At 32.5% G+C, this 6000-nt stretch overlaps 1 non-coding gene and 1 pseudogene across 1 annotated transcript; both read right to left on the bottom strand.

Annotated features, from left to right (window-relative positions):
* Window positions 1–1429: 1429 nt before the first annotated feature.
* Window positions 1430–1502, bottom strand: TRNAR-CCU (transfer RNA arginine (anticodon CCU)). The gene has a single exon. It is a non-coding gene; the product is annotated as a tRNA-Arg (tRNA).
* A 1934-nt stretch (window positions 1503–3436) lies between these two features.
* LOC131050152 (ferritin-3, chloroplastic-like) overlaps window positions 3437–6000 on the bottom strand; it is a 67197-nt pseudogene continuing 64633 nt past the window's right edge.

Genomic DNA, 6000 nt, shown 5'->3' with positions numbered 1-6000 from the left:
TGCATATTTTTAATTAAATTAAGTGGGGAAGGGCCCCAAACCATTACAATTCATAACAAAAAACCATTGGAGATCAAGTCAACAGAGCACCATAGAATGAACAAAATCTAGATAACCAATACATACAATAAATACTTAAGACATAGTTCAAAGATAACATTTTAACAACAACAAAAAACAAAAAACAAAAAACAACGCATCACAATAAACATTGGGACACTAAGATATATAGTCTCAGTCCTCCACCATCTGATCTAGTGCATTCTCCCATGCAGATGAAGCAACAATGGTCTTTCCCTTAGCCTTGTATTTGCCTATGTTCTTTGGCTCCTTTTTCTTCCTGTTCCTATCAATTTCCCTTCTCACTGTAACCACTCCAATGATAGACCTTTGCATTAAGTTACCATTGATCTAGAACTAATTTTTTTGTCTTTTTCCAAATCTGCAATCCACTCCTTTGTTGTTTTCACACCTAATACAATTATGTGGAGTCTCCAAATTCTCCACTCGAACTCCAAGATCTTCCACCTATGTTGCTCCCAATTCTAAGAATTTTTTTCCTTTAGTGGTCACTCCTTTGTCAATTGGTTCTTCATCTTCATCTTCTTATAAATGCTTAAGACATAATTCACAGATGACATTTTAAGAACAACAAAAAATAAAGCATCACAATAAACATTGGGACATTAAGGGATATAGTCTCAGTCCTCCACCATCTAATCTAGTGCATTCTCCCATGCAAATGAAGCAACAATGTTCTTTCCCTTAGCCTTGTCTTTGCCTATGTTCTTTGGCTCCCTTTTCTTCCTCTTCCTATCAATTTCCCTCCCCACTGTAACCACTCCAATGATAGACCTTTGCATGAAGTTACCGTTGATCTTGACTAAATGTTTTCTCTTAGTAGTCACTCCTTTGTCAGCTAGTTCTTCATCTTCATCTTCATCTTCCTCTTCACCATAGCCCTTAAGAATTTTGAGCCCCTCCAAAGCATTCATGTTGGGATCAATGATGATACCAAATTCAAATTTTCATATTGAGATCCGTAATGGCACCAAATTCGTTTTTTTATGTTTCAAGCTCAACAATGATACCAAATTCAAAATTTTAGACATAATGTAATTTAGTTCTAAGAAATTTTAGATATGACAAATATGTAATTTCAATATTTTTAATCATTTCGTAATAAAGATTATTTAAATGATCTTATAAACGATACGTTTAATAAACGACATACATTTTATATAATTTTTCATAAAATTAAAGTTGACTAAGAAAAATTTATCGTAACGAACGATGACCACAGGAAAAAGTTAAAACAAAACTCTCCTAACAAACGATGATCACAGGAAAAAGTAAAAAAAAAATCTCCTAACGAACGATGATCACCGGAAAAAGTTAAAAAGTTCTTTTTACTTCAGTAAAAATGTTTCGCGCCAGGTAGGGATCGAACCTACGACTTTCTGCTTAGGAAACAGACGCTCTATCCGCTGAGCTACAGGCGCTACACATTAAAATTTGTTAAAAATAATTAAAATATTTATTAACTTGCAGGCGCTAGTATATCATTTTCTTTGTTGTAATCTTCTTAGAATTTAAACGTTCTTAATTTTTCGCTTTTGAATCTCTGTAATGCAGCGATTCCCTCGCCAAAGTGGAGCACCAAGAGATCTATGTCATGGCCATGGCTACTCATCTCTGCCTCCCTTACTCTACAAGAAACTATTTTTTTATGCTAAAGACAAGAATATACTTTCATAAGTGAAACTATTTCTATGGTTGATGGCTATGAATATAAGAGTGTTTGTGTTAAAGTTATAGTTTGTCATGATCAGAAATGGTTATCTAGTTATTAAGATGCATTATGATATCGATGTCTGGATGTTACGTGATTAAAGTTTTGACTTCTCATCGATGAGCATTGCTGTTAAATTCATTTAAGATGATGGTATAGTGAATAGGTTGTAAGTGATCCTCATCAATAAGAAGTCAAAACTTCAGTGTAACATCAAGTCATCGATGCCATGGTGCATCCTAATGGCTGGATAATTGTTTTTGTCAGGAGTCTAATTTGAGAGAACTTGACCTTGGCAATCAATTAGATTTTCTAAATGTGTTTTTCAATAATGTTTTTCTTATATGCATTCAAACATCAAAATTAAAGTGAACAAATCTAGTCAATTTACATAAGAACATTCAAACATTAAAAACAAGGTGAACAAATCCTAACAATCTACATTCTAGTAGATCAGATATGTGAGTTTTAGATTAGATCTACATATATGTTTAAATTTGCACATAGATATTAATTCTCAACTTATATAGGTGATCCAAAATAAAAAGTCATTTAATAGAATTTGAGATCTTCTTTTGAGGAAATCAAAAAATTCTAGAGTATTGGTTAATTAGTTTCTAGCATTTATCGTGCAACACTTCATTATCATATTTCAAGTTAAATACCATATTTAATTTATTTCAATTCTTCAATTAATTCTAATAGTTTCAATTTTCAATCTCAATTCATTTATCAAGGTTAATTGTTTGCTTAATTGAATGCATTTATTTAATTATCCTAGATAAATTTTATTATTTAAGTATTTTTCTCTTCACATATTGGTAAACTCAATTTATAGATATATAATAAATTGATTATAATGTTCAAAGGAAAAAAAACAAAGTAATTATGAAACTACTGAAAATGATTTTTCAAAAGTAAAATAAAAAAAATTGTATAGAAGTAAAATCAGTGTATTATGATCAAAATAAAATAAAACTAACACTTGCACCCCAACGAGGTGTAATGGTTACGCCGATAACAAGATATGCTTTGGGTAATTTATTAGTGGGTAAGCAAAAGTTAGAAGAAACAAACATTGTCTTTATTAGGAGTAATTAATTAAAATACAATTGAGTTGATCTTGAATTGTGGAAAAAAATTGAATGTGAACTAATGCAACTTATAATTTGAACTTGAGTGAATTCTAAACCTTAATTGAATTATAACTCTAAGGACTCTAATGAAACCATGGCAAGTGACCTACTTCAAGATTCTAGTCGTATCTATAATCCATTCCATGAATTATAGATACAAGTGTACAACAACTAAACCGATTCAAAATGGTTCAGTAATATGATTGCAATATTACAGTAAATTCAAAATTGTCGTCGAGTTCACTCTAGATGTTATCTACAACACATCATCAGAATTCATCTTCAAACAAAATGTAATACAAAACCAATATTTGAATATAATAACAAATCGATGCGCATATGAAATTGAGGTAGTATTACTTATAATCACGAAGGTGAAAATAGTTCTTTCTAACTAAGATGATAAATGTAAGGGTAAAATACAAAAGTAATTATGTTAATTCAAAGATGTGAATTCATGGATCGAGGTCAACTTTCTATAAATGTAAGAGATATATGAACAAACATATCAAGCAACTGCAACTCCTTCTGTATGGACAACATTGTCGCCATGCAGAAGCACTTGATCAAAATGTCATATAGCTGCATCAAAAAAGTTGAGTTCAATTTTCAAATGCAATCCCAGTGTAAATTAAACTTCAAATTTATCAAATCCCATTCATTGTACTAATTTTTTACCAAAATAAGAAAATGGGTTTATCCTAGGCATACCATGTCCTTTGCCTATCCTTCTCAATTGGGAAACATATTCTGAAACCTACTTAAATGCTTCCACCTGAATGAGATCACTTCAACTATTAGCCATAACTTCACCAAAACACCTATGTTTTCTTAATCTTATAAAGATGGAAATCCCTCCAAACTAATATATATTTTGAAGAAACCTTCTAGCTAAATGTTCAAGTAGAAATAAGAACAGGTTACTGTAACCTGCTTTGTGAGGAAGTTGCCCTCAATGTAATTTATCATCTAACTATAATTATGATCCCTATACAATTATGAGAAAGATTATTTATGCATGCCATCTATTTGAATACAAAAATGAACAATACATTAATTGATGTACATAAGAGATTGAAGAAATATTCAAACAAATAGAAAAGTAATATTGATTTAAACAAATTACGTCACTATTTTTTGGGGGATAAAAGTATTTTTTATGTCATACTATAAGAAAGTTCTATTAAATTTGATAAATCTACAAATTGTCTAACAATCTCCTCTCCTAAACAACCCAAACATAGAGAATTCGTCTTCAAAACACTCAAGATATCGAAATCTTTCACTCTTCTATGGCAGTTGTATTTGCATTATCTACAATTTGTCATAATTTCTTGTATTTCTTTTTGTCATCTATGACTTTAGAAATTATTATAATAAGCATGTATGATGAATGAAAAAATAGGGGACAATTGCATATAAATAAAAACAGGAGACTATGGGTGTAGACTCTCCATGCAATTTCTAGCCTTAGAGACAAACTTATAGAGTGTAAACAAAAATAAATGTAAATTCAGAAATTTGGAAATATAAGTATCATTAAGAAAAACAGGACCAAGATCTCAGAATTGAGAATAGTAAGAATTTATTGAAAATACCCAAGATCAAGAGCACATTGAATATCACAAAAGAGAGACAAATAGATTTGATGAGAATAAACTGTATTCTAATCAAGATGCAAAATACTGATCAACAGGATCATCAAAATTACATACAATGTAGATGACCCTGCTTATAAAGGCAAGGCCATATGGATATGTGAGTACATAATCATGACATGTGGCTCAATGAGAAACAAGGGTAGGTAGGAGTAGGTAGGAAAAATAATATAATATTCCACAAGAGGTGGATCACCCACTGAAGGTGGAATGTACAACAAGATAAGACCACAAAAGGTGGAATTTATCCTACTTACATCATCCATGTGTGCACACTTTCCTAAGTGTCTCATATCCAAACTATTATGAAATGCATTACCCTAAGTCAACTTAAGTAAGGTGTAATTATGAGACATAATTTATACCAACACCCCCCCTCAAGTGAAACTTAGGAGAATGTAGACTTAAGTCAACAATGCAAGATGGGTCCTAGCTACGAGGTTATTTTAGGTACTCATGTACAAATGCAAATGCACACAAACCAATGCAATCTCTCACAAATAGAGAAAGAGAGAAAAACCCAATGGAAAATAACTCCCCCCCCCCCCAAAAGAGAGATGAAAACTATACAAAAGAACTCTCAAAGAAGAAGTATGAGAAGGAAAAAACCCCATGTGAGGAAAAAGTCCCCCCCATAAGAGAGAAGAAGAGAGACCAAGTAGCCCCCCCTCAATGTAGAATCTGCACCAATGGTAGAAGGTCAAAATCGAATGAAGAAACTGCTCCACGATCGTCGAACAACGTCCCTCCCCTTAGGAAGAAACAAAACCAAAGGTGTATCCATGAAGTCTCCCCAATCATGAAGGGAAGATGTAGGAAAAAAAACTCAACATAAATGGAATCTCTGAAAAAACTACTCGTGTCTCCATGTCGATGCTAAAAGGTATCCCCTCCAAATTAGGTGTACTGATCCACAGTGTTGAAAAAGGTGATACAAGATCTAGTGGAGAAGAATGTAGAACAAGATCCAAAGACTCACATGTCTCCTCTAAGAATAAAGATACCTCCTCCAAGTGTTGTACATAAAAATCCACAATCATGTGACCAACCCCGAAAGAATGATCATGTAGAGAATGAACAAGACGGTCATAGTGTTCCCTCGCAACAATCGAAGAAGGATCATATTCATCAAAGAGAAGATGAATGTCATCAATGATGTCTCCCAAATCTATAATGTAGGACTCCACAAACAAACCTGCAATGTCTGTCAAGTAGTCATCCCATGGAACTTAAGCTGGAAGACATGGTATATCATGTTGCACTGAATCACAAGAAGGCAAAATTGTTGCAATATTTACATCATCAGGTGCAATAAGTGATGTGATATCAATAGAAGGAGATGAAACACAAGGCTCAAGAATGGGTTCGCATGTGAGAATACCCAAGTTCAAGTACCCAAAATTCACCTCAATAT

The sequence above is a fragment of the Cryptomeria japonica genome, chromosome 3 (assembly GCF_030272615.1).
Source record: "Cryptomeria japonica chromosome 3, Sugi_1.0, whole genome shotgun sequence".
NCBI lineage: Eukaryota > Viridiplantae > Streptophyta > Pinopsida > Cupressales > Cupressaceae > Cryptomeria > Cryptomeria japonica.
The sequence above is the reverse complement of the archived record's forward strand: the minus strand, read 5'-3'. Positions and strand labels throughout refer to the sequence as shown.